The sequence below is a fragment of the Otolemur garnettii genome, unplaced genomic scaffold, assembly GCF_000181295.1.
Source record: "Otolemur garnettii isolate 467f Iridium unplaced genomic scaffold, OtoGar3 scaffold00045, whole genome shotgun sequence".
NCBI lineage: Eukaryota > Metazoa > Chordata > Mammalia > Primates > Galagidae > Otolemur > Otolemur garnettii.
This window is the reverse complement of record NW_003852440.1, coordinates 5,067,590-5,087,192: the sequence shown is the minus strand read 5'-3', so window position 1 is coordinate 5,087,192 and position 19,603 is coordinate 5,067,590. Positions and strand designations below refer to the sequence as shown.

General features: G+C 42.7%; 1 pseudogene; it reads left to right on the top strand.

Annotated features, from left to right (window-relative positions):
* Positions 1 to 13,932: 13,932 nt before the first annotated feature.
* On the top strand, positions 13,933 to 15,866 carry LOC111725641 (annotated as a pseudogene).
* The last annotated feature ends 3,737 nt before the right edge of the window (positions 15,867 to 19,603 follow it).

The following is a 19,603-nucleotide window of genomic DNA, read 5'->3' as shown; positions in this document are numbered from 1 at the left end:
GGCTATTTTTTGGTTGCAGCTGTCATTGTTGTTTGTGGGGGGCCGGCTGGGGATTTGAACCCGCCACCTTAGGTGTATGTGGCTGGCGCCTTAGCCACTTGAGCCACAGGCGCAGAGCCGGGAACAAAGATTTTAAAATACTGTGTCTTGTACCTGACCTCAGGAAGTCACTACGCACTAGGGAGAAGACACCCTGAGACTGGATACCTCTCCCAGCACAGAGAAAAGGCCCTGACTGAGGCCTTTGGGGAGAGAGTGTCAGAGAAAGCTTCTCAGGGGAAACACCCGGAGCTGAGCCTTCTAGAGTATTTAGGAAATGTGTGGTTTGCAGCGGTTCTCAGCTGTGCATCAGAATCACCTGGGAATGAGTGACAGCCTGAGACCATTCTGGGCCCATTAAATAAAAACTTTGTAGGTGCGACCATTGGAAGGTTAGCCACTGGTAGTTTCTAAAAGTTCCCAGGTGACTCTAATGTGCAGCAAGAGTTGAGATCCACCGTTGCTCCAGCTAGAATGATAAGCAAGTGATGGTGACTTGACATTTTCAGCTTAACATGGCACCCAAACAGAAAAAAAGAAAACTGTACTTCATATTCCTTATGATAAACTAGCACAGCAGAAGATTATGACTGCTTAACATCACAGAATAGCAAGGCCAACATACAGAACAAATCAGCAATGGATGATTTACAAAGGGAAGAAAACATGGCAGAAGTTTTTAAATGGTTCCAGAAAAACTTGAACCCCTTCATTTGGAGATGTCTCACAGATCAAATGTATTTCAAACTGAACCCTGATCTAAGCATTAAATCAGAACATTACAAAACCAGGGAAATAAATGAAATCCCTGATTTATCCCTGAGAGAGCTCAAACAAAATGAGAGTATTTCTCTTGTACCCCATTCTCTGCCCTAGCAAAATTATACTCAAGTGCAAACACCTAGCATTTGAAAGAAGGAAAAGTGAGGGCAGTGCCTGTGGTTCAGTGGGGAAGGCACTGGCCCCCATATACCAAGGGTGGCAGGTGCCTGTAGTCTCAGCTACTCAGGAGGCTGAGGCAAGAGAATAGCTTAAGCCCAAGAGTTGGAGGTTGCTGGGAGACACCATGGCACTCTACTGAGAGGGACAAAGTGAAACTCTTGTCTCAAAAAAAAAAAAAAAATTAAAGAACTTGAAAAAGGGAGGTGCCTGTGGCTCAAAGGAGTAAGGCGCCTGCCCCATATACCAGAGGTGGAGGGTTCAAACCTGACCCCCAGCCAAAAACTGCAAAAAATAAAAAGTAAAAATTAAAAAAATAAAATAAAATAAAATAAAGAACTTGAGAAAAATAATACTTCGTTTTATATGGAATCAGAAAAAACTTCAAATAGCAAATACATTACTCAGAAATAAGAGCAAATCAGGAGGTATCATATTACCAAACTTCAGGATATACCATAAATCTACAGTGATCAAAAGAGCATGGTACTGGCACAAAAACAGAGTGGTAGATTTATGGAACAGAATAGAGAACCAAGAGATGAACCCAGCTGCTTATCGTCATTTGATCTTCGACAAGCCTCTCAAAAATATTCAGTTGGGGAAAGACTCCCTATTTAACAAATGGTGCTGGGTGAACTGGATGGCAACCTGTAGAAGACTGAAATGGGACCCACACCTTTGACCATTAACAAAAACTGATTCTCACTGGATAAAAGATTTAAACTGAAGACATGAAAATATAAAAAATACTAGAAGAGAGTGTGGGGAAAACACTTGAAGAAACTGGCCTGGAAGAATATTTTATGAGGAGGACCCCCCACCAGGCAATTGAAGCAACACCAAAAATCCATTCCTGAAATCTGATCAAACTAAAAAGCTTTTGCACAGCCAAGAGCACAGTAAGTAAAGCAAACAGACAACCTTTAGAATGGGAGATTTTTGCAGGTTATGCTTCCAACAAAGGTCTGATAAATAGAATCTACAGAGAACTCTAACTAATCAATAAGAAAAGAATAAATAACCCCACTTCTATGTGGGCAAGAGACCTGAACAGAAACTTCTCTGATGAAGACAGGCTCATGGCCTATAAACACATGAAAAAAGGCTCATCATCCTTAATCATCGGAGAAATGCAAATCAAAACCACTATGAGATATCATCTAACTCCAGTAAGATTAGCCCACATCACAAAATCCCAAAACTGCAGATGTTGGCATGGATGTGGAGAGAAGGGAACACTTCTACACCGCTGGTGGGAATGCAAGCTAATATGACCTGTTTGGAAAGAAGTTTGGAGAACACTCAAGGAACTAAAAGTAGACCTACCATTCAATCTTGCAATTCCTCTACTAGGTATATACCCAGATGAACAAAAATCATTTTACAGCAAAGACATCTGCACCAGAATGTTTACTGCAGCCCAATTCATAATAGGCAAGGCATGGAAACAACCCAAGTGCCCACTGATCCATAAATGTATTAACAAATTGTGGCATATGTACACCATGGAATACTATGCAGCCATAAAAAAGATGGAGACTTCACATCTTTTATGTTTACCTGGATGGAGCTGGAACATATTCTTCTTAGTAAAGTATCTCAAGAATGGGGAAAAAAGTATCCAAAGTACTCAGTACTACTATGAAATCAATATATAATCACCTACATACTCATATGAATGGCAAAACATAACTACAGTCCAGAAAGTAGAAGGGAAGAGGAGAGAGGGATGAGGGAGGGTATGGGAGGAGGGAGGGTATTTGGGGGGATCTCACCTAATGTGCATGATGCAATGGTACATTTCAAAACTATTAAGAGTATAATTGTGATAGATGTTAATCAGTTCAATGTAAGGATTTCACATTGTATATCAAAGCAATACCCTGAATCCCATAAATGCATCAATATACAAAGTTATGATTTAATAAAAAATAATAAAAAAAGGAAAAGTGAGTACAAGTGCAGCTGCACTGACTTTAATTTTCTAGATGTTTTAATAGGATTTATTTGCTTTAGACAAGAACTTGTTGAAAGCATCAAATTCTGTCTTACATAACTATTAACAGCCTCTTAAGAAGTGTTGGTTATGTGGTCTGTGTCAATACTTGTTCAGTTAAAGGTTATCATATGATTCATTTTTAAATTTGGTATTTGTAACAAAACTGCAAGTTAGGGTAAAGTACTGTACTGTGATTAAGTATTATATTTAATACATCTGTGGCTTACCATTTGTGAGAGTCATCACCTTGACAATGATGGTGTGACTACTTCTCGCACCACTTACATCTATCAACCATTGGCACCTACCACCAAACTGGCTTTAATTAGGATGTTTGCTTCTTGGTGTTAACACTGCAACCATACTAGAGGTCAAAGTGAACCCTGATTCTTAAATGTTTTAATACAGTGTTTTATCTAGCGTTTTTTGGGTTTGGGGGTTTGTTTGTTTGAGACAGAGTCTCACTGTGTCGCCCTGGGTAGGGTACCATGGTGTCATACCTCACAGCAACCTCAAACTGCTGGGTTCAAACAATGCTCTTGCCTCAGCCTGTTTAGTAGCTAAGACTACAGGAGCCCTGTATAATGTCAGGATAGTTTTTCTAATTTTAGTAAAGATGGGTCTGTCTTTGCTTAGCCTGGTCTATAACTCCTGAGCTCAGGCTATCCACCCCCAGGCCTCACAGAGTGCTGGGATTACAGGCGTGAGCCACCACGCCCGGCTTTATTTAATATTCTTAAATTATCCTGTGTAGTATTTAGATGACGTCATTGTCCATTTTGACTCATGTTGTTTATAATGAAAATACCATTTAACTTGTATGTTTTTAACGGACACTAAAGAAGTCGATGTTTGGAATGGTGTTTACCTTGTGTGCAGTCATCTTGATGGTCTAAAGTACTATTTGCTTTTCTGTAGACCATGGATTTAATATCCTCATTTCATGCCTTATGTCTTACTCTGTCAATTATGGATATGTTGAGATCTTTTAAAAATTACTTGATTAAAAATAAAACATTGACATTTTAAAAAGGGAAAGCGAGGAAGGAAGGAATGAAGAAAAAGAACAGCAATAAGCATACTAAGAAAGTTTTAAAAAGAATGGATTTGCATGTAACCCAGCATATTCATCTTTCTATTTTATATGAAACACCTTTACAAAAATAGAATCTGCCAGCCGGGATCAGTCTCATGGATTAGGTTGTTTGAAATCACTGTTCCTGCAGCTAGGGCCCACAGCAGAAGTGCCAGAAGAACAAGCTAATTACCACGGGGTGAAACATGCAGGATGCACGAGGAGCCGGTGCCTCCCGACCCCACTGGGGGAGCTCTCCTTCCCAGCAGGGCAGTGGTTAGCGGCTAGGTCAGCCCCTACAAAGACGCTAGTATTTTTCACCCTCGTCTTCTTGCCATACCTGCCTCAAACTGAGTTTGTATAGGTGCGACTCCTGTTATTAAGCACCTGTTTTCCGATTTTAAATTCCTGCACTAAGCTGCCTCAACTTTTGTCATTGTAAATCTTGCCTTCCTGGGGCTTGTAGTCTCCTTTACAGTTTTCTTTTTGCAGGAAAGGAGTAAAGAGAGGCCCAGATGACATAAATTCAAAATCATAGACTATGAATAAAAACACCACATAAACCTCACCTGGCCCTTATTATTTGCAATAAATACATCAGCAGTGTTCTCCCACTCTGAGAGACATAGGTAATAACTAGGGAAAGTTAAATACTAATACTAATAACTAGTAGTAGTAGTAGCAATAGCAATTGCCATCAGCAATAATACAAACACTAATACTAACAACAAGGTCTTTTCCGCCTTCCTCACATATAAGCCACAGTCAACAAAGCAAGTAATCAATTTTAGCAAATGGGTACATCCTACAAGTTCTGAAGGGGTTCAATAAAATGAGATGTTGTTTAAGGAACAGTGAACTATTGTTTAATAGTAAATTACATGTAGTACAGAGACAAAGTTTCCTGGGCTTCTCCGTGGTATCTCCAAATCTGGAGTCAGGCAGAGCTTAAAATAATAATCATAGTAACAGTCCAGGTGTGATGGCTCACACCTGTAATCCTAGCACTCTGAGAGGCCAACGCTGGTGGACAGGAGTTCAAGACCAGCCTGAGCAAGAGCAACACCCCATCTCTAAAAATAGCCAGGGATTTTGGTGGGTGGCTGCAGCCCCAGCTATCACGAGGCTGAGGCAAGAGGATCACTTAAGTCCAAGAGTTTTAGGTTGCTGTGAGCTAGGATGCCACAGCACTCTACCAAAGGCAACAAAATGAGACTCTGTCTCAAAAAAAAAAAAAATCATAGTAATAACTGCCATTTATTAAGCCTACTCTACGTCAAAGGCTGTGCTAAGCATGTTACAAACTTTTTCTCTTTCTATCTTCAGAACCACTTAACAGGATAGGTATTATTAGCACCTCCTTTTGTTGATGGAACTGAGGCTGAAAGGGGTAAAGTTACCTACCAAGATCACATGTGTCATGACTGGTGGCACCGAGAGATTCAGCCCATAGTGCAAAACCTGGACCTCCAAAGACCTAATTCCTAACCACCATCCCTCCGTGTAATGCATAAAGAGGACTGAATTTCTTTTTGTTTGGTTGGTTTGGGGTTTTTTTAATTTCAATAGATTGGGGGGTACAAGTGGGTTTTTTGGATGAATTGTACAGTGGTGAAGTCAGGGCTTTTAGTGTGCCTGTCACCCAGAAAGTATGCATTACACCTGATGGGTAAGTTGTGATCCCTCACCCTCCTTCCACCTTCCCCTCCTCTGCATGTCCAAAGTCTATCATACCATTCTGTATGACCATGTACACCCATTGTTAGCTCCCACTTATAAATGAGTACATGTCCTATTAATTTCCCCATTCCTGAGATACTTAGAATAAAGACTTCCAATTTCATCCAAGTTGTTGTAAAAGATATTGTTTCTGGGTGGCACCTGTGGCTCAGAGAGTAGGGTGCCGGCCCCACATACCAAAGGTGGTGGGTTCAGGCCCAGCCCTAGCCAAAATTACAAAAAAAAAAAAGATATTGTTTCTTTCTTTTTATGGCTGAGTAGAGCTCCATGGTATGTATGTGTATGTGGAGTATATATGTACAGACTGCATTTCCTTTATCCACTCATCAGTTTCTGGGCACTTTGGTTGCTTCCATATCTTTGCGATCATGAATTGTACTGCAATAAACGTACAGGTGCAGGGGTCTTTTTAATATATAATGACTTTTCTCTTGTGTAGATAAATAACCAGTAGTAGGATTGTTGGACTGAGTGGTAGGTCCACTTGTAGGTCTTTGAAGAATCTCCGTACTGCTTTCCAAGTAAGTTGTGCTAATTTAAATTCTCATCAACAATGTATAAACATTCCTTTGTCACCAAAGGACTTTTTAATAATGACCATTCTGACAGGGGTAAGATGATATTTTATTGTGGCTTTTAACTTGCATTTCCCTAATGATTAGTGATGTTGAGCATTTTTTCATGTTTTTTGGCCACCTGTATATCTTCTTTTGAAAAATGTCAGTTGGCTCGGCGCCTGTGGCTCAAGCGGCTAAGGCGCCAGCCACATACACCTAAGGTGGCGGGTTCGAATCCCCAGCCCGGGCCCACCAAACAACAATGACAGCTGCAACCAAAAAATGGCCGGGCGTTGTGGCGGGCGCCTGTAGTCCCAGCTACATGGGAGGCTGAGGCAGGAGACTCGCTTGAACCCAGGAGTTGGAGGTTGCTGTGAGCTGTGATGCCATGGCACTCTGCCCAGGGGGACAGCTTGAGGCTCTGTCTAAAAAAAAAAAAAAAGAAAAGAAAAATGTCAGTTCACGTCTTTTGCCCTTTTTTAATAGAGTTGATTGTTTTCTTCTTGCTTATTTGTATGAGTTCCTTGTAGACTGTGGCTAGTAGTCCTTTGTCAGATATATAGTTTGCAAATTATTTTCTCCCATTCTATGGGTTATCTGTTTACTCTGTTGGCTATTTCTTTTGCTGCGCAGAAAGTTTTTATCTTAATTCCCACTTATTTATTTTTATTTTTATTTGTTTTGGGGATCTTAGTCATAAATTCTTTGCCTAGGCCAATATCTAGAAGAGGCTTCCCTAAGTGCTCCTCTAGAATTTTTATGGTGCCAGGTCTTACATTTAAGTCTTTAATCCATCTCGAGTTAATTTTTGTGTATGGTGAAAGACAGAGATCTGGTGTCATTCTTCTGCATATGACCATCTAGTTTTCCCAGCACCATTTATTGAACAGAGCATCCTTTCCCCAGGATATGTTTTGTCTACTTTGTCAAAGATCAGTTGGTTGTAGGTGTATGGTTTTATTTCTAAATTGAGGAGACTGAGTTTGGAATTTAAAGGCTGACTTCTCAATCTCCTTTTGGCTGTTGTTCTCTCTACACAAGGTGTGTCAATCTCTGAACCTCAGTTTCCTCCTCTGGTAAAATGAGGCTATTACTCCCCCCTTCTGTGTTACAAGACACTTGGCAGGTACCAAGTCTGAATTGCATTCCCAATGCTTTGCACTCAGTTAATGTGTACTGAAGTACTAATGTATCCAAAAGTGCTTAAAAGGCTATAGAACATCTTAAAGCACAAGCACAAAGTTTACAAATGGCTCCTATGTATGGTCACTTTGGGTGAGGGCCTGCCTGCTGCTGCAGCTGCAGCCCCCAGCCCACCAGGATGGCCTGAGGATTTGTCACTCCAGTGCATAAATCTCAGGTCTCCCAGCAAATGAACCACAGCAGGAAGCTATGATTGTGCTGATCATCCACTTCCCAAAGGATACCTCCAGCTCCCCAAGGCTCATGACGAAAGGGTCTATTCTGTATTCTTTACCGCCACCACCCCCGTCCCCAAGACCCACCTTACAACATTATCATCTCCATTGAGTTGTCAGTAAGGACATCCCAATGTTTCTCCTCAGCAAAGATTTGCTCAGAAATAAAAGAACAAAAATACACTTGCCCTCAGAGGGAAATGTCCTGGAAGGTAATGCAGGCACCAAATGCCAATCCACACAGATAAGTTAATGCTAGTGGGCTGTGATAAGCCTCCCACCTGCAGCCTACAAAAATGCTATGTGCAGTCTAAGTTTAAACATCCCAGTTTATGGAACAGCTCAATTAAATAGGCTCCCAGCACCCCACAAACTTGTACCCTGAGAACAAGTTCCTCTCCAAGGTCTGCTCAGCACCATCCCACACTCTTCACAGAATCTTAGGTCTATAGGGCTTATGGGGGTCATCACACCAACCACCACATCTACCAGGTCAGGAGAGTGGAGGAGACTGGGGAAAATGCAAGAGATTGAGATAAACACATTAAAAAAAATACATTGCACAGACAGAACAGTCATACCTGGCCATCACAAGATGGAGGATGCCCCATCTCCAAGACGCAGGTAAAATTCTCTCCCTTCCATTCTAAAAATAGCTTTTCATCCTCCCCCCTCCATTGAAACAAAGCAATGCTGGGGAGTAGGTGGAGCCATCTGGCTTTATACCTATGTCTCCTAAAAAAACCCAGAGGGGCCCAGGAGGAGGCCTCATAAGGAGAGAATGTGTCACCATAGCACTGCCTGGAGACAGATTGTCTGGCAGGGATGATGCCGTGATGACAGAGGGTAGGAATATGTGCTGCAAAGTTTGCAGTCTGCCCCATCTGTTCAGCGCTGTTCTGTCCATGGCAGAATAGCTCATCGGCTCTTGCCATGCAGACCCACGCAGGGCCCAGGCTGTCTGGGGAAGCCTGTGATGACAGAGAGGGCCAGAACCCATTGTCTGTGTCATGCAGAGTTTGCACAGGCCCAACCTAAAAGGCAGAAAGCCCATGGTCTTTCATGGCAGCCCTTTTGCTTTGAGATCTAAGAACTTACTATCTCTAGCGTTGAGCTGGGCCCTGAAAATCCAAGGATGAATAACATACCGTGGCTGCCCTCTGAGGTTTACAGTCTCCTGGGACACCTATAGGGCCTGTAGTTGAATATGAAGTTAGAAGGGTAAGCTGGGCAAGACTGTGAAGGGCTTTAAATAGTGGCTTCTACTTCTACATTTGTGGGTCACAAAACATGATCTGGAGAATGTGGGAAGAAAATATATGTAGTAATACTAAAATTTCCACATTTTAATTCTTTTTATACAATTAAATACTTACTAAATTAAGCTTTATTAATATTCACCCTGAGCAGTGACCTTTATGCCTTCACTTGGTCCACTCATGAGTGATCACAAGCCACGAAGGTCTTCAGGGATCCTGAGACAAGAGGGAACGTCTCACAACAAGGAAGAGCTGATTGTGACAACTTCACTTCTTGGATCTCTGTCACTACAATGGGCCTGGGCAAGTGGAACTAAAGATTATCCAGTTTTTAATTAAACTAACCACCCTCAAAATAGGCAAGAGGCTTCCGTTTTTTTCTAAAGGCTAAAATAATGAGGCAAGACAAAATGAAGAGACGGACCTGACAAGTTGTTAGTCAGCCACATTGCAAGGGAAAAAACAGACAGTATAATCCGATCTAACAAACCAGCCAAGAATTTTTTAATCACCAACAAGACTATTTAAACTATAGCTTTGCACATGCTCTTGATAGTGAAGAATCCAATCCTAGGTGTAAATTGTGTCTGAGGTACTGGCTAACATTAATGAAACCTCTGCAATTAACAAGGCATTTAAAAATACTGCTTGTATTTTCTTTACCATTTCTTTCTTGAATTTATATTTATGGATACTTTAATGGAGCATAATATATTGGTATGATACTATATATATAAAATTATAAGTAAATGTCTATACGCATCTGCCGGGCGTGCGCACTCAACACTTCTCGCTGCTAACAGTGGGCAATCAAAACGCTAAACAAGGGCCCAGTACAGTGGCTCATGCCTATAACCCTAGCACTCCTAGCTGAGGCAGGAGGATTGCTTGAGCTCTGGAGTTCGAGACCAGCCTCCTCAAGAGTGAGACCCTCCCCCATCTCTACTAAAAATAGAAAAATTAGCCAGATGTGGCAGACACCTGTAGTCCCAACCTCTTGGGAGGCTGAGGTAGGAGAATGGCTTGAACCCAGGAGTTTGAGGTTGCTGTGAGCAAGACTGATGATGCCACAGCATGCTGGCCTGGGCAACAGAGTAAGACTCTGTCTCCAAAAAAAAAAAACTCTACATGACACAACTCTGAAATAGCCCAGACCCCTACTCAACACCTCCTATTCTTCCCAAAGACTATTTTGGCTTTCACCTTCTGGCAACAAGAGGGAAAATAATTTAAAAATGTTAAAAATGGGCAATTTTGTCAAAGACAGTCCCAAAGCACAGGATCTACTGGTTCATCCAAACCTTTCCTTACTAGCCACAGCCATGAGCCAAAGAGAATCACATCCCTAGCTAAACCTCAGCTCTGCAACTCATCCAGATGTGGGGCAGTTTATGTCAGAGGAGCTTTTTTTTTGAGACAGAGTCTCACTATGTTGCCTGTCGCCTTCAGTAGAGTGCAGTGTCGTCGTCACAGCTCACAGCAACCTCAAACTCTTGGGCTTAAGAGATTCTCTTGCCTCAGCCTCCCAAGTAGCTGGGACTACAGGCGCCCACCACAACACCCGGCTATTTTTGTTGCAGTTGACATTGTTGTTTAGCTGGCCTGGGCTGGGTTTGAACCCTCTAGCCTCAGTGTATGTGAATGGCGCAGTAACCACTGTGCTATGGGTGCTGAGCCGAGAAGGAGGAGCTTTCATCTCAGTGTTAATTCTTTACCTTTATATATATTTGGAAAGTAGTAATTTTCCATTTGTGTTAGTGCTCTTCTTTTCAACATCAATAGATAAGCTTTACAAGAGTGGGTGTTAAAATTTTGAGCAAACAACATTGCTGATGTACATAGTTATATGTCAAAAACTGGGGAGGTGGGGCAGCGTGTGTGGCTCAGTGAGTAGGGCGTCAGCCCTATATACCAGGCGTGGCAGGTTCAAACCTGGCCCCAGCCAAACTGCAACAAAAAATAGCCGGGTGTTGTGGCAGCCCAGCTACTTGGGAGGCTGAGGCAAGAGAATCGCCTTAAGCCCAGGAGTTGGAGGTTGCTGTGAGCTGTGACACCACAGCACTCTACTGAAGGTGACAAACTGAGACTCTGTCCCTAAAAAAAGAACTGAGGAGGTGGAATGTAAATGGATTCAGAAACCCTGGACTAGATAATCTTTATCTAGTGTCCAGATCTGAAATTCTATGATGATCCTTTGCTTGTACACATATAAACAAAAATTACTATAAAGCCCTGATGACACATAATCAGACAAGGATGTGTCCCTTCAGGTAGATCACCTCGCTCTTGGTCTCAGACCCCTGATTTAAGATGAACAAATGCCAACCAACCAAAGAGGGAGGGATAAGGCAGCTCTGTGATGACAGCTTCTGTCCCTGTTGGAGGCAAGGTTTGGAGGAGGGAGTGTTTGCTGCTTTAATAAAGAATGTTCACTGCTATGCTGCAGTGGGAATCTGTAGAAAGAAATGTCCAAACACCAGTAAAGAAATGTGGTGAGCAAACCATGCAGGGAGCCTGAGCCTCAGGCCCTGACGCTCGCCTAGACGCCCTCTCCGGCAGAACTGTGCGGGTTTGGCGCCCCCTGCTGTCCCTTTTCTGCTAGAGACGAGCATCCCAACCACAGAGGGGAGGGGGAGACCTCTGCAAAATGAGCTTCTTAGCACAATCTTGCAAAAATGCACCTGAAACACCAACAATGAATAAACCATGATTGTTAAGAAAATAAATCTGATTAAGTGGTTGTGTCTCCCCTCCCCCTATCATGCACTATATGGAATTAATGTGTCACCTGAAATGTGTCACCAGCAAAAACTGGGAGGGAAACTCCAAAGGCCTCTTCTCATCTCTACTCCTGTCCTCAGCCATGTGGCCCCCAGAGTTCTCTGGCTGGGTCACGGGGAACATGAATAGCTTTTGCACATTCCCTTATGTGCATCTGATTTGAGGCTGGGAAGTGAGACTTCCATCATTTACTCAAGAAGTAAGCTTAGGAAGGCCGGACGGGGGGGCTCGAGCCTGTAATGTCAGCACTCTGGAAGGCTGAGGCAGGTGGATTGCCTGAGCCCATAAGATCGAGACCAGCCTGAGCAAGAGCAAGACTCCCTTTAGATAATAGCCGGGCATTTTGGCAGCCACCTGTAGTCCCAGCTACTCGGGAGGCTGAGGCAAGAGGATCACTTAAGCCCAAGAGTTTGAGGTTGCTATGAGCTGTGATGCCACAGCGCCCTACTGAAGGCAACAAAATGAGACTCTGTCTCAAAAAAAACAAAAAAAAAGAAGGAAAGAAAAAGAGAAGGAAAAAGAAAAAAGAAGCTAAGAGTCATTGTAAATGACACAGAGGGATTTAGGCTCCAAGAGGCATCTTTGCCCTACAAAGGCTTTCCATCTAGAAAAAGAGAAACATAGATGGTTAATAATACCGGTTGCCATTTATTGAGCCAGTCCTTTTACCATTGTCTCCAATGTTAACAGGCACTGGATAAGTGGATAATTGTCCCATTACAGACGGGGAAATAGTTTCAAAGACGTTCAAAGACACAGGAAAAAGGGGTAAGGAGGTCTCCAACCCTGGTCAGCTTCCTTTCAAGTCCCATTCTCTCTTCACTCACATCATTCTATGGGTTGGTCCTGTTACCTACACATGCGCAAATAAATTACATCCACTCGCACACGGGCATGCACACACACACACACACGGAGGCATACACCCATGACAGTGGTCACCTCAGAGGCTAGAGCAATGATTTTCAACCATTAGAGATCTTTTTCAGGGACAGCCCTTCCTGAGAATTCACCTCCTTTTCCTCTTTTCTCAGCAAACAAAGCCACGGCACACTGGTGTGCCACAAGAGGCTCTTAGGTATGCCACAAAAATTTTAAAATATCATTAATTAAATTATCTTCCAAAGAAGTTCAAAGTATAATGAGTATACTCTTTTCTTTACTCTTTTTTTTTAATGAACATAATTTAAGTGTACCACAGAAGTTTAAATGTAGATTCAAGTGGGGCGGCACCTGTGGCTCAAGGAGCAGGGCACCAGCCCCATATACCAGAGGTGACAGGTTCAAACCCACCCCAGCCAAAAACTGCAACAAAAAAAAATAATAATAATAAATATAAATTCAAGTGCCACAAGTTTAAAAAGTTTGAAAAACACTAGTATAGAGGAAGATACATGGGCTGGAAAGGTGGAAGGGCAGGTGAGATGGAGGATATACAAATGTTTGATTGTTTTATTTTAAAAGCAAACAGGTTTAAAGCACACATATACTTCATAGTATGCTATTGGGTAAAAATATTTTAAATCCTAATAAAAATTGTTAAATGTAAAAAATGTCAACATTTCTTTTAGCTGATGGATACATTCATTATTTTATTCTTTGCATAGCTCCATATTTTAAAAAATTTTCCTAAATATACTCTTTAATTCATGAGCTACAATTTTTTTCCTAAATAATATTTTTAAAAGAAAGAAACTAGAAGGAAATAAGTATCCTCAAAGGATCTGAATATGAAATCATGAAAACCAGAGTACCCACTTAGAAAGCACACATGAGTTTGACTACAAACCCACAGGTTCCATCCGAGTGGAGAATACTCAGCTATTTACATAGCAGCTTCCATCTGGGGACCTCTGAGCATTTCACAAACACAATTAATTCCACCTCCTGTCACCTCCTAAAAGATGGAAGAGTATTTTACAGATTGTTAAATAGAGTCTGGGGAAAATAAAGTGTCTTGTCTAACATCACACCATGAGTTACAGACTGAATTGGGAATAAAGCCTTAGAAACTTAACAAGCAGCCCTCTGGCCTAACCACAACTACGACAGCATCACTGATGAAGAGGAAATCTGGAGCGTCAGCCATTCCCATTCTTTTCCTGATAAATCTTAACGTACCATGCCTTTAAGGAGCAGCCCTTTCAAAGAGGTCAGCCTCCCTTTCCTCACATTAAGCCTCATCTGAAAATATCCTTCCATGCATAAATAGAGATCTTTTTCAGGGACAACCCAAACCACATCCTCTGGCTTTTATTTTACATATCCAGCCAGGTTTTTTTAAGCACTGGGCCTATGGTAGAATGAAGCAACTCTTCTCCTTTTCCTCTTCTCTCAGCAAACAAAGCCAGGAAGGAGGAGGAAAATCTCTCACCATCAAGTCCCAGCTTCCAGGCGAGGCCTAGTCTAAGCTGAGTCAGGACAGAAACCCCTGCTTCAGAATCCCCTCGGCAGCATCAGTAAACTTCTAGCTGCACGATCCTGGAACCCAGCTCCTCTACCTGCCTGCCTAATCCCCATGGCATCAAAGTCAACATGTGGGCTCGGCGCCTGTGGCTCAAGTGGCTAAGGCACCAACCACATACACCTAAGGTGGCAGGTTCGAATCCAGCCCAGGCCCGCCAAACAACAATGACGGCTGCAACCAAAAAATAGCCAGGTGTTGTGGCGGGCACCTGTGGTCCCAGCTACTTGGGAAGCTGAGGCAGGAGACTTGCTTGAGCCCAGGAGTTGGAGGTTGCTGTGAGCTGTAATGCCACAGTGCTCTACCCAGGGGGATAGCTTGAGGCTGTCTCAAAAAAAAAAAAAAAGTCAACATGTGGCCAGGGCACTAACAAGGTTTTGGTCCTTGTAGTCTCCATTCTTAGTCTCCCTCTGTGGCTCCTGACCACTGATGGTGACCATTCTAAAACACAAATCTCAGCTGAGTATGAGACCTAGATTCCTCTGCAAGGCAAATGAGGCAAACTAGTTTCCACTGGCCCTTCCAGCCTCTGCTCTCAGAAACAGAGCCCTCCACAGAGGCAGTTACTGGTGGGACATCCAGTAGACATCCTCCAGGAAGTCAAGTGAGAGGAGTCCAGAGTTAAGTTATCAAATTTTTTTTTTTTTTTTTTTTGAGACAGAGCCTCAAGCTGTCACCCTGGGTAGAATGCTGTGGCATCACAGCTCACAGCAACCTCCAACTCCTGGGCTTAAGGGATTCTCTTGCCTCCACCTCCCAAGTAGCTGGGACCACAGGCACCTGCCACAACACCTGGCTATTTTGTTCGTTTGTTTGTTTTGTCATCGTTGTTTGGCAGGCCTAGGTTGGGTTTGAACCCACCAGCTTTGGGGAATGTGGCTGGCACCTTAGCTGTTTGAGCTACAGGCACCGAGCCAAGTTATCAAATTTAAACAAGGTGGGATGAGATGAGAAGCACAGCTTTCCCTGGCAACTGCTGAAGGTGGCCGAGGGGCAGGTCCTGGTGCTGGATGGCAGAAGCCATCTCTTGGGCTGTCTGGTGGCCACTGTGGCCTAACAAGTACTGCTGGGCCAGAAGGTGTGGTTGTGAGTTGTGAGGGCATCAACATCTCTGGCAATTTTTACAGAAACAAGTTAAAGTACCTGGTTTTCCTCTACAAATGGATGAACACCAACCCATCCTGTGGCTCCTACCATTTCTGGGACCCCAGCCACATTTTCTGGCACACTGTAAAAGGCATGCTGCCCCACAAGACCAAGTGTGGCCAGGCTGCCCTGGACCACCTCAAGGTGTTCAATGGGATCCCACCACGCTATGACAAGGAAAAACGCATGGTGGTTCCTGCTGCCCTTAGGGCTGTGCATCTGAAGCTTACAAGAGAGTTTGTCTACCTAAGGTGCCTGGCACATAAAGTTGGTACACCAAGTACCAGGTAGTGACAGCAACCCTGGAGGAGAGGAGGAAGGAGAAGGCTCAGATTCACTACCAGAAGAAAAAGCAGCTCATGAGGCTGCGGAAATAGGCTGGAAAGAGCGTGGAGAAGAAATGACAAAGACACAGAGTCCTCAAGTCCCACGGACTCCTGGTCTGAGCCTAATAAAGACTGTATTCCTTATGTTTGGCCTGGCCTGCCCGTCCTCCACCTCCACTCTGGGATGTGGGAGACCCAGGGGCAGCAGTCTGGATGCCACAGGCAACCTGAGACTAGAAAGGAAAGGCCCTTACACACTGAAAGTCTGTAAAGTTAAGTGACTCCGGGACTTGCGTCAACATAATTTATGACCTTCTTGTTCGTGAGTTTTAGAAAATCGATAGGACCACCAGTTAAGTTTAAATAATTGTGGGGAAGCCCTGCCTTGTGAGTGGGGCATCTGGTTTAACTTCTCTCCTGGTCAACACTATACTCTGCATCTGGCAGAGTGTGAGAAGATGCTTGAGGGGACAGTATAAGCTTGGTGATGTACCAAGTATTTATAGATGCACAGACTGGGGAGGTGAGATGTGCAACAGGAGGTTACAGGCATCACTTTGCTCCTTCCCTGTATTCTGTTACCCAGGAACAAATTAATTGCTTTCAAAGAAAAAAAGAGAGAGAGAGAGAGAAAAGGACAGGCCAGCAGCAAAGCCAAGAGAGTTCTAAACTGCACGGGGCCTACAGGGAGTGGACTTAGAAAAGCAAGGCCTGAAGCCCTGAAACCAGCAGCCAAATCAGCTTTCTCTCTGACTCCTGCAACAAGGACCCTCTCCCAGCTGGGGTGGTCTGGACTTCCCTGGGATTGCCCCTGGAAGACACAGACACAGTCCACTGAAGATCTGAGAGCAGAATGAGGTCTCGGGTCTGCTCCTCACCCTGGACACTACCCAAAGGCCCAGGCTAAGGCACCATGATGACTGAAGCACCCTGAGACTTCATGGTGAGGGAAGCACAGATGTGCCAGAGCCTGAGCCTGGGTTCCATTGTGACAAGCCTCACATGTACAAGTCTAGATTCATCTTGTGCTCAAGAGGGAGCTGTGAGGATCTCCCAAGGAGATCAGTTTGGGGTTGTTAGGAAAGCCCCTCCTGCAGGAGTCTGAGTTGCAGCAGAGGAGTGCAAGTCAGGGAGAGGGGGCTGTGTGGAACTGGGTTCTGGCTCTCTGGTGAGAGTTTATGACACATGAGGGGCAGAGGAGCTTGGAGCCAAAACAAATAAGAGAAGCTGAGGGGAATCCTCCCAGCCAGTAAACAGACCCTAATCCTGATTAGGGCCTGCAGGTATCATAAGGCTGTCCAGGAGGAGAGTATCTAATAGTATCTTTCTTTTAGTATCTAAGACAATTTTACCTCCAGTTTCTGCTCAAATGCCTAGTTCAACTACTAAACTATAAGTTACTTTATAATAAAAATCATATTTATCTTTGAACTCCCGGGGTCTAACACTGTACCTCACATATAACATGTGTTTAACAAATAAGGTCTCCTCAACTAAAAAAAAAGAGTATATACTTGTGTGTATATTATTACAACTAACCATGTATCTTCTAGTGGGAAAGATGGAAGATAGAGTTAAACTATATTTTAAAGATTTTTGAATTAAGGGTACATTTGATACCATAAATAATGGGGAGTTGTCGAAGTTTTATGAGAAGGTGAGTAATCTAATCAAAGCTATGAGTAGGAAAATAAAGTAGCCAAGATGTGTTTAATGGATTAAAGCAGGGAGAAGCTGGAATATAAGATCAGCAGAAAGTTATAGCAATACTTCATCATAAACAGATCCTCACCAAGTATAACTAATGATCCATGGCCCCATTCTACAGACTACAACCTAAATCCCTGGCCATTAAGTTAAAAATCACGTTGCAGGAATTTCAATTAAGACAGACACAAATACAGAATAAAATCCAACTGTGCTCATTTGAATATTTCTGTCTTTACTGGGAAATCCTGCTCCTTTAAATGCCAAAAGCATGTACATTTGTCCTTAAGTCTAAGCTTGTGCCATGTTGTCAGTTTGAAGAGGAACACATCTGGCTTTAACAACCATTGTCCAAAAGAAACATCTCTGAAGAATTGGAGAGGAAGAAAAGGTTTGTGTTTGGGGAAGAAGGATGTTTTATCTCAAATTATCTTCTATTTTATAAATTTCTCCATTGCCAAACACATTTCAGGCCTGAATTCTCACAAAGCTTACATATACCAGAAAATAGGGGCATAAAAGGGAGATGCCTCTCATTCATTACTCTGGCATGGCAGATGGCCCTTTCCTGTTGTTCAGGGAAATGAACTTTGCTTTTAGAGAGAGAAGCCTATAAAACCATGTGGACCACAGTGAGACGTCATTTGCCCCCATTTAAAATGGCTTGTATTAATATTAAAAAGACAGGCAATCATGGATGCTGGCGATGATGTGGAGAAAGGGCAATCTCACATACTATTGGTGGAAATGTAAATTAGTATGGCTACTACAGAAAACAGTATGGAGGTTCCTCAAAAAATGAAAATAGAACTACCACATGATCCAGCAATCCCACTACTGGGTACCTATCCAAAAGAAAGAAAATCAATATATCAAAGAGACATCCACACTCCCACATTTACTGCAGCAATATTCCCAATAGCCAAGACTTGGTATCAACCTGAGTTCCCATTAATGGGTGAATGGATAAGGAAAATGTGGTACATATTCATAATGGAATATTATTCAACCATAAAAAAGAATGAAATCCTGTCATTTCCAGCATTACAGATGGAACTGGGGGCCATTGTATTAAATGAAATAAGCCATGTACAGAAAATACCACATATTCTCACCCAGAGGTGGGATCTAAAACCACGGATCTCACAAAGGCAGAGAGTAGATCAGTGGAAGCCGGAAAGGGGAGGTAGAAGAGTGGCACGAAGGGGAAAAAGAATATAACTATATGTACCACCAGCGAACTGCACACACTTAAAAATTGTAAAGATAGCAAATTACGCATGTAATTTTACCTCAGTACAAAACAATGAAGAATTCTCTAGGGCCTGCGGATACACTTAACCTACCACCTGCAGGCACCAAACCTATGTATCAGTGGTTCTCAACCCTCCTAATGCTGTGACCCTTTAATACAGTTCCTCACGTTGTGGTGACCCCAACCAAACTGCTATATATGAAATATAAACAGCATTTCTGAGCAGGGATCAAATCCTGTTCATGTTCATATTACCCAGTGCGCTGCAAACAGTAAATGCTTCTATGATAAACGTGAACATATATATAACCAGTTTAAGGCTAAGGCTTAACTCTTGAGATATAAGGATAAATCAGTGTCCCAAACTGGTAAGCCTATGAAGATTCAGCAGTTTAGCAAAAATTCAAGCGGAGCACAAGACAGCAGGTACCCCTTCTTGTAGACACCTTGATAACAGAGCGGAGATGAGTGTGGGTTTGGGGGGGGTTAAACTATGTCATACTCAAAGCCTTTGGTTATAATTACAGCCCCTCAGACTGTAATATCTAACATCATGTTTTATATTTGACAAACACTTAAATAGAATTAATATTATGTGCTACACACTATTTTAATCATTTAAAGATATTAACTCTTTAATATAATGCTCATAACAAACCCCAGCACATAGGTACTATTAGTATGTTCATTTACAAATGAGGAAACTGAGGCACACAAAGGATACTTAACTTGCCCAGGGTAACATTGCTATTAAATGACAGAGTCAACATTTGAACATGATATGTCTGCCTCCAAAGTCTCTGCCTTAATAGCAATACCTGGCCTCTACATACCCTTTTCTGGGTTGCTATAACAATTCTGTATTTGATTCATGCTGTCTGGAGATAAATATATA